Here is a 16,804-nt window from a genome sequence, read left to right as displayed (position 1 = left end):
AACTACCTCTGGCCGTAATAACGGTCTTGATACGCCTGGACATTGCGTCAAAAAGAGCTGGGATGGCATGTGCAGGTACAGCTGCCCACTAAGCTTCAACACGATACCACAGTTCATCAAGAGTAGTGACTGGCGTATTGTGACGAGCCAGTTGCTCGGCCACCATTGATCAGACGTTTTCAATTGGTGAGAGATCTGGAGAATGTGCTGGCCAGGTCAGCAGTCGAACATTTTCTGTATCCAGGAAGGCCTGTACAGGACCTGCAAAATGCGGTCGTGCGTTATCCTACTGAAATGTAGGGTTTCGCAGGGATCGGATGAAGGTTAAAGCCACGGGTCGTAACACATCTGAAATGCAACGTCCACTGTCCAAAGTGCTGTCAATGCGAACAAGAGGTGACCGAGACGTGTAACCAATGGCACCCCATACCATCATGCCGGGTGATACGCAAGTATGGCGATGACGAATACACGCTTCCAATGTGCGTTCACCGCGATGTCGCCAAACACGGAAGCGACCATCATGATGCTGTGAAGAGAACCAGGATTCATCCGAAATAATGACGTTTTGCCATTCGTGCACCCAGGTGCGTCGTTGAGTACACCATCGCAGGCTCTCCTGTCTGTGATGCAGCGTCAAGGGTAACCGCAGCCACGGTCTCCGAGCTGATAGTCCATGCTGCAAACGTCGTCGAACTGTTTGTGCAGATGGTTGTTGTCTTACAAACCTTCCCATCTGTTGACTCAGGGATCGAGATGTGGCTGCACGATCCGTTCAGCCATGCGGATAAGATGCCTGTCATCTCGACTGCTAGTGATACGAGGCGTTTGGGATCCAGCACGGCGTTCCGTATTACCCTCCTGAACCCACCGATTCCATATTATGCTAACAGTCATTGGATCTCGACCAACGCGAGCAGCAATGTCGCGATACGATAAACCGCAATTGCGATAGGCTACAATCCGACCTTTATCAAAGTCGGAAACGTGATGGTACGCATTTCTCTTCCTTACACGAGGCATCACAAGAACGTTTCACCAGGCAACGTCGGGCAACTGCTGTTTGTGTATGAGAAATCGGTTGGAAACTTTCCTCATGTCAGCACGTGTCGCCACCTGCCACAGCCTTGTGTGAGTGGTCTGAAAAGCTAATCATTTGCATATCACATCTTCTTCCTGTCGTTTATATTTCACGACTGTAGCACGTCATCTTCGTGATGTAGCAATTTTAATGGCCAGTAGTGTACGTATTCTGGAGACACGCATCTGAGTAACTCAAAAGGATGATCTAGCATTCTACAACGATTTCTACGGATGTTTCCACTCATCCAGTAGCATGTTAATCATCTTTTTCTCTCCAGTCGAATTATTTTAACCTGCTTTCGTAGTTCTTCCATTTAGCTCTGATAACCATGGTAAAAACACACCCAAACTGAAAATCAATTTTTCTGTTAGAAGTTACATGTTGCCTTATACCAGCAAATATCTTGGGTCCTCGGAAAGGGTTTTTATATAATCTTTTCCTTCTAAAACAGCGATTACAGATATGGGACAAAAATAAGGAAACACCGCGAGAAATGCATGTTTGAACACAAACCCAATTGCCAGCCAAGCCTGCAGGTAGCGCTTTCGTATTTTAACACGAACAACAGCTGTGTCTTCAATACGTTGCAAATGTCAGTCGTGGTCAGAACACTGTTCTTTGTTGTTGTGAGTCGGAACTAACTGAATGCGGAAGTAGAGGAATGAGAACGAGGCCTAATTGTTTTTGCTCTTATGGTGGGTGCTTTCGTAAACAAGGTAGACGAAGTGTTTGGTGTTTGAAGAGAAACCGTGCCGAAGATTTATACCGCATACAGGGAAAGCGAAAAGGCATTATCCACTAAGGCATAACGCGAGGAAATTGTGCGTTGAGTGATCGTGACGGACGGTCATTGAATAGTATTATGTCGAAAAATATTGGGACGACAGCTGTAAAGGCAATGCAGAACCGAATGTCGCACTCACGAACCCTGACAGCACCAAAACAACACGAGGAGAGCTTCATAAGCAGAGGATTGCGGGTCGATTTGGAATTCTAAACGCTGCTGGTACGGTCGCGGGTTTGAATCCTGCCTCTGGCATGGCTGTGTGTGATGTCCTTAGGTTAGTTAGGTTTAAGTAGTTCTAAGTTCTAGGGGACTAATGACCTCAGATGTTAAGTCCCATAGTGCTCAGAGCCATTTGAAACATTTTTTGGAATCCAAAATTCACCGACTAGTGACGCAAAGGCCGTAACAGGAAAACGTGTTGCCAAAGCCATAAAATCTGTAGAGCAATCCAAGAAACTGATTGTAATTTGGTAACATCTGTTTTGTTTCATAATGTTTCTAACTTTTGTCCGAATTCACTCCCAAGACTGAAACATTACGGGGCTTGGACGGTGATTAGGGAAGCCAAATATTGCGATTCCATCAGCCCCATGGTTACTCTGCAACGCTGCATTACTGCCAGCGGTTACGATACGATTTTGGTCCATCCCATGGTACAATGTTCCCCAGCGGTGACGCTGCTTTCCTAGAAGACAGGTCTCCTGTTCACACAGCTCGCATCACCGAGGACTAATTTTGTGAGCACGAGGATTTACATCTCCACTGGTCACCACAAAGAGTACAGATAACACATACTTCAAATAGATCTAAACATTTAGTAAAACACTTACCAGGACCAAAATACATTAATATAGATGTTCCGCAAGATAGTATATTAGGACCAATACTATTCCTGATATACATCAATGACTTTCCCAGTAGTGTTACTCGGGGAGAAAAAATTCTCTTCGCTGATGGCAACAATATTATAATCACTGAGAAAACATGAAAACTCTGATGTGTCGACAGAAGTGCCGACACAGTGTTATTTTGAAGGGGCCGAATAGGCACGCTATAAGCTCACCCAGAATATCGTGAAGTCTGAAACAGGATGCTCAATGAATGCTAATAAGAAAAGTACGTTGCTTTGGGAATACTTAACTTTAATCCATCCTTTTGGTATACATCGTTTATGGTGAATACAAGTAAGACTCTCTCCAGATATGGTTAACTGCGCCTTGCTAGGTCGTAGCTATGGACTCAGCTGAAGGCTATTCCAACTGTCTCTCGGCAAATGAGAGTAAGGCTTCGTCAGTGTAGTCGCTAGCAAAGTCGTCGTACAACTGGGGCGAGTGTTAGTCCGCCTCTCTAGACCTGCCATGTGGTGGCGCTAGGTCTGCAAGTACTGACAGTGGCGACACGCGGATCCGACATGTACTAATGGACCGCGGCCGATTTAAGCTACCACCTAGCAAGTGTGGTGTCTGGCGGTGACACCACAAACTCCTTGCCGAGAAAGCAAATGAAGCTCTCAGGGAACTTTACGACTGGTCAATAAGCAGTAAAGTGACATTGAACATAAAGAATGAATTTCAGTTTGAAGAGGGAAAATGACAATGTTAAATTAAACGTAGATGGCACCTTTATAGACTGTGAAACAAATGCTAGATTTCTAGGAGTGAATATTGATTCTCAGTTGAAGTGGTGTGAACGCGCAAAGGTACTAGCAAACAGAATGTCATCAGCCTATTATGCCCTTAGAATCCTATCATCAGTGTGTAACATGCAGTGTCTTTTAGTTACGTATTATTCATATGTACACTCAATTCTTATCCATGGCATTCTTTTTGGGGAACAAAGGAATGAAATATGAACACAATTTTGAAACTCCAGAAAAGAGCCATAAGAATAATAACCAAATATACTAGTCGAGCTCATTGTAAAGATCTGTTCAAAAGACTGGGGATTCTAACTGCCCATGTAGATACATTTACCAGTCAGTTGTACACATAAAAATTAACATTGCTAATTCCTGCAAAAACAGCTCTGTCCAAAACCATGCAACAATAGCTGGACTCAACTTACATTTACCAAGAAAAAATGGTTTAAATGGCTCTGAGCACTAGGGGACTTAACATCTGAGGTCATCAGTCCCCTAGAACTTAGAACTACTTAAACCTAACTAACCTAAGGACATCACACACATCCATGCCCGAGGCAGGATTCGAACTTGTGACCGTAGTGGTCGTGCGGTTCCAGACTGAAGCGCCTAGAACCGCTCGGCCACCCCGGCTGACTTACCAAGAAAAGATGAACTTAAAACTCAAAGCAGCATTTTCTACCAAGGTATAGAACTATATAATAAATTACCAAAAGAGATAAAAGAAAGTGCAAAAATACACTTATCTAAAAAGGAAGCTAAAAAGTACCTGTTATGCAATACATTTTATACATTGAAGGATTACTCAGATAAAACAGAGTAGGCGTTTGATTAAAAAATGTTATACAAGTAAATAATAATAATGATTATAAAACATCCAACATGCCACATAACACCTTCATATTATGTTTTTTCCTTCTTTATTCTTTCTAGAAATACTTACCCCCAAGCTATGCATAGCACTGTACTATAACCTCTTACTCTTTCTGAGCTCAACATCTCACTCATTGTAGAGAGATGCTGACTCAGTTTTTCAGGATAGCAAATGGGAAGTTGTGGTACAGAAAACGGCCGAGAGATCACCAGTATGTGTGCGTGAGTGAGTGTGATTGTGTGTGTAGTGAATGAAGTGTTATGAAACAATGCATGTATAGTGTGTGCAGTGACTGATAGTGAGATATGATTGAACAGTATGGCATTACATTATTTAGTAAGTTATTTGTGAGAAACGTATTGTATACTAGCATTAAATCTAATAATTGTCTCTAACTAGAAGTCTGTAAATGTATGTGTATGCCAATTAGCTTATTCTAAATTGGTCTAAACTTGTAAATACTTTGAAGTGTCCTATATCCTTGTAAAAAGAGGACTACGGATGAGTAAAGTTACTACTACACAGTCACCAGGTCTCAATATTATTTAGTCTTTGCAACATCTGTTAGAGAGAAATTACGTGATTACTGTCCGATTCTTTCGTACTAGCCCGAACTTTCCGTTATTTTGAGGAAAGAACGGTATAAGATTCCCTTGACAACCTTACATGACCTGTGTTTATCCGTTATGAGACGACTGGAAGCTGTTTTGAATGGCAACGGTTTTCCTACACTGTATTAGTCTTGGTAATATGTTGTGTTTTTCGTGTTTTCGAGTTTGTGTTGAGCCTCCGTGCATCGAAAAATGTCTGCTTCCCCTCAAACCTAATAATGCGCATTGGGTCCACGTCCGGTCTGTGGTCTTTCTCTGTCTGCAAATGCAGCACAAGCAGAACAGCCATGTCCCGCGCTGTTACGGTATAACAGACGTCTCTTCTACGTCTCTGACAGGTTTTTGTGTTGCCTTCCTGCTGCCCTGGACAGAGAGTGGGTGGCTGGGCATCGACTCTGGGAACCTATTGCCGTATGTAATTTGTACAAATAACGTAATTCATAATCTGTTCTACATGTTCATCACTTTTTAGGCTCTACTATTTTTATACCTCACGGTCTCTTCCACCGGCAAGTTAAACCTACCTATGTACCGTAGCAAATGGTCTGTTAAACTGTCTTTGTTTCTTCTGAAGTCCTTTAGTTTCTGTCCGCACCTATTGTCATTACACCTTCTTAAACACATGCCGTATTTGTCCAAATAATTTCTAATTGCCTCAGACAGCACTGCATTTCAGTTGCTTCAAGTTCTCTCTTCTCTGGAATTTCAGTCTTCCACGTTTCCCTTCTATGCAGTGCTGTGCTCCAGACATACATTACGCAAACTGCTTCCTCAGTTCCATATCAATATCGGGTACAAATTTCTTTTGCTGGAGAAATCTCTGCCACTCTGCTTCTGACATCTTACTTGCTTCGTTCGCCTCTTTTGTATTTTTGTACTCCATTTAGTACTCTACTCTATATAGCTGCGTCCCTTCCACTCAACTTGCTATTACACAGCAAAATAATTCCATTAAGGTATAGCTTCTGCCTTTATGCAATTCAGTTTTCCAGTTCAAACTTACACTCCATTGTTTCATTACCTATAATTATAAGACCGAACATTATTACATTTGCACGGATTAATATTAGATAATTGGGACTGACATTGTGAAATAAACTTAATTGCTTTTAATTAAATGTTAATGCGCAGCATTGTACTAGGGCAGTGTGGCTATTCTTCCAGAACGACTGATTGAAAATTACTGCACTGATGATAATGACATTGCATTGTTGGGTTTTAATTGATAAATAATTGGTATGATCTCGTTTTCTTTTTGAGTTTCAGTCTGGAGAGATATTGTATGCGATTGTAGGCGTCATCTATTTCCACCTTCACTGTGCGTGTATTTCTGCATCTCGCTCATGTAAGAGAGATAGCGTCGTACCTACATAGTTCAGTGCACTTAGAAATTTCGCTTCCGTAAAATAGTGCCAGCATTACGGAAGTTGTGAGGCCTAACTGAGTAAATTGTGCTTGAGTAATAATCATTCTGTCTGCAGCCAAAGTATATAGACAGAGAAATAATCTACAACATATGCAAACTTCAAGTGTGAATAGTGAAAGTGGAGGCTCAGGACAATTTCGTGTTAAGACGGGTTAAGGCAACGTTGGACTTCATCCACTGTTTGTTTCAGTTCCACAAAGATGAAGCAATGAGGAGAATCAAAGACTATTTAAGAATAAGAATAAAAATGCAGAGTTCACTGACGACATAGACGATCTGGCCTATACAGGTTTCTGTTGAAAGAATGGACAATATAATGAGCGGTGATTATGGCTTAAGAGTAAAAGAACCAAAGGCGACGGTGATGAAGAACTCAAGAAGCAATAAGAATGGATTTCTGGAAATCGGAATTGAGAATGACACAGTGTCGAAAGAAACGTTAGAGTTCTCTCTTGGCAGCAAGAGTCTCTGCTCGTGTTAGATACTGATAAAGGAATGATGAAGACAGTTTTAACATGAAACACGCAGTCATAAATTCGTATAAGAACAAACTGAAAGCGTCTGAAATCTTTTCCTATATAAAAACGTTACAAAATTTATGCATACGTGAAGCAAGAAAAAGAGTATTTACTAAAAAGAAATGAGAGAAAACGAAACAGTAGAGAACCCTTACGAGAAGGATGGGCAGGGTAGTGGGATCCGCATCTACATACACACCCCGCAAATGACTGTATGGTGCGTGGCGTAGGGTACACTGTACCACTACCAGTGAATTCCTTTCCTGTTCCACTCGCAAATAGAGCGAGAAAAAAAAATGACTTTCACCTCCATATGAGCCCTAATTTGTCGAATCTTATCTGTGTGGTCCTTACGCGTAATGTATGCTGGTGGCAGTAGAATCGTTCGGCAGTCAGCTTCAGATACCATTTTATAAATTTTATCACCAGTGTTTCTTGAAAAGAAAGTCACCTTCCCTCCATGGATTCCCATTTGAGCTCCTGAAGCATCTTCGTAACGCTTGCGTTTGTTCGAACCTACCGGTAACAAATCAAGCAGACCGCCTCTGAATTGCTTCGACGCCTTCCTTTAACCAGGTTAGGTACGGATTGCAAACACTGCAGCAACACTATGGTCCTACATTCGGACTCCTTTACAGATGAGCCACACTTTCCTAAAACTCTCCCAATTAAACGAAGTCGACCATTCGCCTTTCCTCTCTCAATCCTCAGATGCTCTTTCGATTTTATACATCGCTTTGCAATGTCACGCCCAGAAAGTTAAACAACGTGACTGTGTCGAGCATGACACTACTAATGCTGTACCCGGACATCACAGGTTTGTTTTTCCTACTCATCCTTACTAACTTACCTTTTTTTACATTTACAGCTAGCTGTCATTCATCACACCAACCAGAAATTTTATCTAATTCATCTTGTATTGTCCTAAAGTCACTCACCTTCGATACCTTCCCGTACATCACGGCATCATCAGCAACCTGTAGGTCTGTCGGCCAGCTCATTTATGTATAGAGGAAACAACAGCGGCCTGTTTAACTTCCCTCGGACACTTCGGGCACTCGTAACGAAAGCCTTATCTTTGATAAATACTCGCCAGCGAGGACAACACACTATGTTCCATTACTTAAGGTGTCTTCGAGCTACTCACATATCTATTGAATGTGCTCGTACTTTCGTTAACAGTCTGCGATGTCTCCAGGGATATATTAATTTGGCACTCTAAAGTGCACTAGAGCGAAGCCAAATTGTAGAATATACAGAAAATAGTTGTAGGTGGTATTTAACATGGAAGTATATTAGAGATGACAAAATTAACCCAATACTAGCGAGCCGTCCCAGCTTGACAAAGGTAGTATGTATGGTCGGATGACGTACCCAGCATAGAGGTAATAAATTACACTCCTGGAAATGGAAAAAAGAACACATTGACACCGGTGTGTCAGACCCACCATACTTGCTCCGGACACTGCGAGAGGGCTCCACAAGCAATGATCACACGCACGGCACAGCGGACACACCAGGAACCGCGGTGTTGGCCGTCGAATGGCGCTAGCTGCGCAGCATTTGTGCACCGCCGCCGTCAGTGTCAGCCAGTTTGCCGTGGCATACGGAGCTCCATCGCAGTCTTTAACACTGGTAGCATGCCAGCATGCCGCGACAGCGTGGACGTGAACCGTATGTGCAGTTGACGGACTTTGAGCGAGGGCGTATAGTGGACATGCGGGAGGCCGGGTGGACGTACCGCCGAATTGCTCAACACGTGGGGCGTGAGGTCTCCACAGTACATCGACGTTGTCGCCAGTGGTCGGCGGAAGGTGCACGTGCCCGTCGACCTGGGACCGGACCGCAGCGACGCACGGATGCACGCCAAGACCGTAGGATCCTACGCAGTGCCGTAGGGGACCGCACCGCCACTTCCCAGCAAATTAGGGACACTGTAGCTCCTGGGGTATCGGCGAGGACCATTCGCAACCGTCTCCATGAAGCTGGGCTACGGTCCCGCACACCGTTAGGCCGTCTTCCGCTCACGCCCCAACATCGTGCAGCCCGCCTCCAGTGGTGTCGCGACAGGCGTGAATGGAGGGACGAATGGAGACGTGTCGTCTTCAGCGATGAGAGTCGCTTCTGCCTTGGTGCCAATGATGGTCGTATGCGTGTTTGGCGCCGTGCAGGTGAACGCCACAATCAGGTCTGCATACGACCGAGGCACACAGGGCCAACACCCGGCATAATGGTGTGGGGAGCGATCTCCTACACTGGCCGTACACCACTGGTGATCGTCGAGGGGACACTGAATAGTGCACGGTACATCCAAACCGTCATCGAACCCATCGTTCTACCATTCCTAGACCGGCAAGGGAACTTGCTGTTCCAACAGGACAATGCACGTCCGCATGTATCCCGTGCCACCCAACGTGCTCTAGAAGGTGTAAGTCAACTACCCGAGCCAACAAGATCTCCGGATCTGTCCCCCATTGAGCATGTTTGGGACTGGATGAAGCGTCGTCTCACGCGGTCTGCACGTACAGCACGAACGCTGGTCCAACTGAGGCGCCAGGTGGAAATGGCATGGCAAGGCGTTCCACAGGACTACATCCAGCATCTCTACGATCGTCTCCATGGGAGAATAGCAGCCTGCATTGTTGCGAAAGGTGGATATACACTGTACTAGTGCCGACATTGTGCATGCTCTGTTGCCTGTGTCTATGTGCCTGTGGTTCTGTCAGTGTGATCATGTGATGTATCTGACCCCAGGAATGTGTCAATAAAGTTTCCCTTCCTGGGACAATGAATTCACGGTGTTCTTATTTCAATTTCCGGGAGTGTATATACTAAAATCTTCCTTGCGATCGTTCTGGGCCGGCCGGAGTGGCCGAGCGATTCTAGGCGCTGCAGTCTGGAACCGCGCGACCGCTACGGTCGCAGGTTCCAATCCTGCCTCGGGCATGGATGTGTGTGATGTCCTTAGGTTAGTTAGGTTTAAGTAGTTCTCAGTTCTATGGGACTGATGACCGCAGAAGTCCCCTAGTGCTCAGAGCCATTTGAACCAATCGTTCTGGCTATTAGTGGAAACGGTATCAACATCCCTACAGTGCGTCCTGAGATGAGTCTTCACATATGAAAGAAAAACGCAGCAGAGGAATACAATGTATAATATGTACCGATTGCTAATAGTCACGGACTGCTGCCATGCTCACCGCTGAACTGCGCAACGGATTATGTGGAGACTGGCCGTAGGTGCGCAGCTGCAAAGTACACAGCCAGCGTACACTCACGCCGAGACGTGTAGAGAATCACGGCCGGTGCGCCTCAAAACCCAACATTGTCTTCTGTGGAGGCTCTCAGCCAATTTGCCGAGCGTACAAGGTACGAACTGTCCACACCTTCCTCTACGGTGGACATACACCGAAAGCGACGAAAATGTCTCCTCTCTTTCCTCTTCGACACTAAATCCAAGTGTAATCGCTAGAAATTGCCCCTTCCAAAGGCCTAGATGACAGCGCAAATTGCGCCAATGGCGTACTTAAAACAAAGTGCAAGAAGCCCCACCTAGACACGGCGTAGCTGTATTCCTCCAATGATAAAGTTTGCCGCCAAAATCTATGCTCTACCCCGCTAAATTTGGCCCAGAGAAACGCGCGTGCAGTCCACGCCTGCGGCGAACAATGCTCCTCTTCCCAGAACAGTCGTAAAGCTCAGCGCCCGTCTGTCAGTCGCACACCCAACGTGGACAATATACCCCCAGAATGCAGGCCGCTGGTCATTGTCCTGCTGAAGACTGGGCCGCCATTGTGGACCGATGTTATCGCGAGTGGCCACCGCCTGCGCTCACAAGCAAAGGGGTCGCGTTTTTGTAGAAGCCCTGATGATTTCTTTCCTGGAAGAGCCTACGGCTGTTTTTTGACTTCTGCTGCCCTGGCCAAGTCTCCCTGCCATTGTGGCTCTGAGCACTATGGGACTCAACTGCTGAGGTCATTAGTCCCCTAGAACTTAGAACTAGTTAAACCTAACTAACCTAAGGACAACACAAACATCCATGCCCAAGGCAGGATTCGAACCTGCGACCGTAGCGGTCTTGCGGCTCCAGACTGCAGCGCCTTTAACCGCACGGCCACTTCGGCCTCCCTGCCATTGTCACCGACAGAGAAGAAAATCTAGAGTCACGACTATTATTGCTAGCGGAAATCAAACTCTGTTATTACCTGTTATACCTACAATTACTCGTCCTGAAGATTCACTATGTGTGACTGAGATGGCTGCAATGCCTCTGCAAGGTCTACTTGATTGACAACGGGTAAAATACGGCGCGCTTAAAGTGTCGCCATCTCTCACTACCTCCCACTGGCAGACTTTTTTTGTTCAGGAAGTGGCACCATTAGTTTAGAGTAGTATGACACAGAAAATGGAAAAAATTAAAATTCCATGAAATCATTCTTGTTCGTTTTAAATATCAATTGGAAAATGGGGAGAATGCTTTGCCAATCATCTGTTTCTACTAATGTCTAAATATCACCCAACGTAAATACATATGCAAGAAGATCAATAAACTCGTCACTTTCACACTTATTCTCTGAACACATGGGGTAAAGCCCAAGTAGGAATCTACAGTAAGCTAATTCAAGGACCTTCTGGTCACAGTAAGTACATCTAACAGTCATTTTTAAGTTGACAATCAAAAATTTACATGGCTACATAAACGTGTTCAGCAAGGCAACACTCACTAACTTATTGGGGACAGTGTTGCAATTATTCCATTACAATCGGATATATTATGTTTACAAGAATACTGAACCCTATGACAATGACCTAGCCAGATTATCCAAATTAGAACAAAATTTATCCTTAACTACAGGCCTTTTCATATCAAACACAATACACACAGGCACCATTTTAACTCCATTCACCCCACATTCAACACATACAAATATCTTGCAATAAAATAACGAAGACTAGAGTACCAAACAGTGTAAAGAATAGTGAATATTAGATGTGAACAGTCACCGTGTCACATGTGAGAATGAAGCATAGATGCGACAGATGAAGAACAAGATTTACATAAGAGACAACATGGTTATATCATAATTCGTACAGACTATTCGAAAAAGTGACCCCCACCGATTGCTGTCACGCCAATGCCCTAGTCATGAAGATTAATGTTACCAACACGCTAGGTTTTCGTCACTCATTCACAGCGACACACAAGACTTTTTTTTGTATATCACTTACTTCCAGCTGTCAAAGAAAATTGCACTTGGATGCGGCGTCCAATTTAGTGAGCAGATTTCATGGGAAGAGGCAGGATTATCTGCAGTTGCACCACAGAGTCTGATACATTCGTAAGCGATGCCAGACATCCTTCCTATAGTTGAGGGGGTTGGCTCGACTGGACTGTATGGCTCTCAGCAGAGGTGGGGTGCACCTGATGTCAGCAATCACCAAGGCTGATGACGCGGGAGGCAGCATGGAAGGCTCAACGTAGGGACTCTTTGACAGTCGTATGACTGAGGGCTGGTTATTTCATGATGAAGTCATTGGCCTTGTCTTGGAGGTTGGTGTTACTCTCAAGTGTCTGATGACAGTATGAAGGAAAGTGTCAGTAGTGGGGCAAAGCTGTATCAACACATCTTGGTAGTGCAGGCTGCATACATTCAGGGGCAAGCTTGATTGATTTATGATCCTATCTGCTCCCCTTAGCCTCTATTTCTGCATTGTGGTTTATGGCCCTCTGGGGTTGGTTTATGACCCACAAGAATAATTCATCCTTTTGACAAACCTCCCCACCACTCCCCTTCTCCCTACTCCTCCTCCATCCCTCTGGAAACCTCCAACGCTCCCTCCTCCCTGTCGCTGATACATTTTCAGGCCTGAATTATTCGAACAGATCCCTCCCACTCCATGCATTTGCTTGAATAATTAATTAATCGATCAATTAATTAACCCCTTCACTTCTGTGAAATCCTGGAGCCATTCCGCTAGGTGAGGGATCTCATGCAGGAAATTCACTTAAATAGGAGAGTGTATACTGTTTATCTATAAAATTCAATTTGCATGGTTTTCATCTCTCCTGCCCACAGTTCTCTGCTGTTTGGGAAGATGCAGGTTCTGTAAAATACATCGAAAAAAGCAATTAAATCGATCACTTTCCTTTATTCCGATCATGCAAGGAATACTGTCAACATAAGTCACTGCACATAATTACATTGTTGAAAACCTTTCACACCAACCAAATGGCATTGCACGGCCAAGCCCTGACCAACTCATACAGCTAGCTGCCTCACGTTTTCCCACAAGTGCAGGCCACACTATGACTGCACACACCCCGCGACCACCATAAGCCACACCATGCACCAACTGCCCCGTGCAGTGTGCTGACTGGAAGTTACGCTAATCCCCCAACAAAAGCATCAGGTGTTCGCAACGCTTTGATATTAATACCTGAGGAAATCCTGTCGAAATATATGCTCACCCCCCCCCCCCCCTCTCTCTCTCTCTCCCTCTCTTTTTCTCTCGAGTGAATGTTTCCTGTTTGTGTAACCAACAATGAAAAAACACATAGACCAAGAATCCCCACACCTCTCCTCCTTTCTATCTTCCTTTCCTGGCCATCCTTCCCATTCACGCAGACCTGGCATTGGCGGTCGATACGTCCCTTTGTTCTCACACTTCCACTACTGTGGAAACATGTAGCAGATGGAACAAAGACGTTCGAGAAGAGGAAGTAGGTAGTGTCGGTCGTGTGCAACTCCAACCTCATCTTTGTTCTGAACAGAGTAGTGCATACCTGTAACCCCTTCTTCTCAACTGTGAATGTCTTGCAAATATTCCCTCATTCCATCAGAGTGATTGACTAATTAATTATATTGATAAGCTTTGTGTGTTGCTAGTTTTTCCTTGCACCCTATTGATGGATACTAGGACTGCAATATTTGGTGGGATTCGATTCTGCAACTGCCCAGTTTCCAAACCCAACTGTTTTTTTCTCTTGCCTCCTATTGGTGGATGCGAGGACATGTGGTAGGAAGTCCATTAAGATGGAGGTAACTGAAAATTAGAAATTTCCTCTCAGTTGCGTGCTATGTCCTTAAACAATTCGTGGGAGGAGCTGGACAGATGCATGCTTGTAATACCATTCAACCGATCGACCAGGAATTTAATGTTGCGTTTGGGTTTTAAAGGACTATAGAATTCATAAACTGCTTCTCTTCATTACATTCAGAAGGAGGAGGATGGACCTACTTTGTGATAGGATAGAGACAACAAGAAACACCTCTGCAAGACAGAGTCATGTGCGATGTACTGAGAAGCACTAAACACAATGCACTGAAACTATGATCCAGTCATCATTTATAGTAGTAGTGGTCATGGCTATGTGTTGGAGATCGCTATCAATCCGGACTCTGACATTGCAATTGGTGTTTTAAAGTACTATAGAATTACTAAATTGATTCTCTCGCTGCATCTGGAAGGTAGAGGAAGGGCCTACATGTGATACGACAGAGACACTGCAAATACCACTGTAAGGAAGAGTCCACTGTGGTGTAGTGAGAAGCACTAAACATGACACACTTATGCCATGATCAAATTTGTAGCAGTAGTTGTCACAGCTAGATGTTGGAGATGGCTGAAACACTTTCATCCAAACATCGCTGTGTATATAATGCATGCAGATCCACAATATGCCGTGTCTGGGATAGGGTTTGTAAGTGGATCCACCACACATTATATCTAGAGCAATGTTCAGAGGCAGATGCTCAATATTGTGCATCTGAAATAGGGTTCAAAGGTCTTGCCCTCTACAGCTCCCTCTAGAATCACGGAAGTCATTCCCTGATGTCTGAACAAATGTGCAGTCATCCTGTCCCTTCTCCTGGTCGGTGTTTCCGAAATATTCCTTTCCTCTTCGACTCTGTGCAGAACCTTCCTAATGCCTTTCTTTACCTGTCCACTTAATTTTCAACATTCATCTGTAGCACCACATCTCAAATGCTTCTATTCTCTTCTGTTCTGGTTTACCCCCAGTCATTGTTTCACTTCCGTACAATGCTGTGCTAAAAACGTGCATTCTAAGAAATTTCCTCCTCAAATTAAGGCCTATGTTTGATACTTGCAGACTTCTCTTGGCCAGTAACGCCCTTTTTGCCAGTGCTTTGGGCCCTCCTTGCTGCGTCCCTCGTTGGTTATTTTGGTGCCTAGGTAGTAGAATTTCTTAACTTCATCTACTTCATGAGCATCAATCCTGTTCTCTTTTCTGCTACTTCTCATTACTTTCGTCATTCTCCGATTTATCCTCAATCCTTATTCTGTACTGTTAGACTGTTCGTCCCATTCATGGGGATCCTATAATTTTTCTTCGCTTTCATTCAGGACGGCAATGTCACCAGCGAATCGTACCATTGATATCCTTTCACCTTGAATTTCAATTCCTCTCTTGAACCTTTATTTTATTTCCAATATTTCATCTTCGATGCACAGGTTAAACAGTAGGGGTGAAAGCCTCCAGTCCTGCCTGACACTCTTTTTAATCAGAGCACTTTATTCTTCGTCAAAAGTGGTTCAAATGGCTCTAAACACTATGGGACTTAACATCTGAGATCATCAGTCCCTTAGACTTAGAGCTACTTAAACCTAACTAACCTAAGGACATCACACATATCCATGCCCAAGGAAGGATTCGAATCTGCAACCGTAGCAGCAGCGTGGTTCCGGACTGAAGCGCCTAGAACCGCTCGGCCACAACGACCAGCCATTCTTGGTCGTCCCTCTTGGCTTCTGCCCGTATTCTATATTACCCGTCTTTCCCTATAGCTTACCCCTATTTTCCCCAGAGTTTGGAACATTTTGTCGAACGCTTTTTCCAGATCGACAAATCCTATGATTGTGTCTTAATATTTTTTTTTTAGTCTTACTTCCATTATCAATAGCCACGTCAGAATTGTTTCTCTGGTGCCTTTGCCTTTCCTAAAGCCAATATGATTGTCACGCATTCTCAGTTTTAATAGTCCATTCTTCTGTACACTATTCTTGTAAGTAACTTGGGTACATAAGTTGTTAAGCTGCCTGTGATATAATTCTCGCATGTGTCAGCTCTTGCAGTCTTCGGAATTGTGTGGCTGATACTTTTTCGCGGTGCTGGCTTGTAAATATCAGCCTTAGTCGCGGATCGACAGCTGTCGGTGTGGGTGCATGAACCAGGCATTGAACGGCCGTTGACGGGACAATGTTAGTGAGGTCAGTTACTCAACAGATGCACGTCTGTTCATGTGTACACATCTCTACAGCCGTCGTTCCCTAATGTCACCTACGGCCCGTGTTGCATCACAGCTGCCTCAAAATCAGTTTTAGATGGCATCATTTTGCCGTGTACTGTGTACTTTAACCACAGCTTCATGATAACAGTTTACAAACGTAGCTGTTTCGGAAATGGTTCTACCCTTGGGCCGAAAGCCATTGATCATGTGGTTTTGAACGTCTGATAAATCGCTCTCTTTCCGCATTACGACAATGACTAAACTATTTTCCACCTATTGTGGTATATACCCTCCACTTCTAGTGCTGCCATCTGCAGTCTGTGAGTGGGCAGTGCATTGGCGGTAGTCACGTTAATGTGTGTCGACTGTGTACACAACACACGCATTACTTGCGGTAGTAAATTATATACACAAGCATTACTCGTGCCTCAGGGTATCTATTAATGAAAATCGTATCTAAATCGGCACAGTAGTTCCTGAAATTAGCCTTAATATACAGGAAGAAAAAATCAGTAGCTGGCTTTAATGTAGTTATAAACGTAGGTAGAGAACGGTGAATGGAAGCATCAAAACAGAAAAAATTAAAGCTACTTAAATGTGACATAGCTGTCGTTAGT

Source organism: Schistocerca cancellata, chromosome 7 (genome assembly GCF_023864275.1).
Source record: "Schistocerca cancellata isolate TAMUIC-IGC-003103 chromosome 7, iqSchCanc2.1, whole genome shotgun sequence".
NCBI lineage: Eukaryota > Metazoa > Arthropoda > Insecta > Orthoptera > Acrididae > Schistocerca > Schistocerca cancellata.
The sequence above is the reverse complement of the archived record's forward strand: the minus strand, read 5'-3'. Positions refer to the sequence as shown.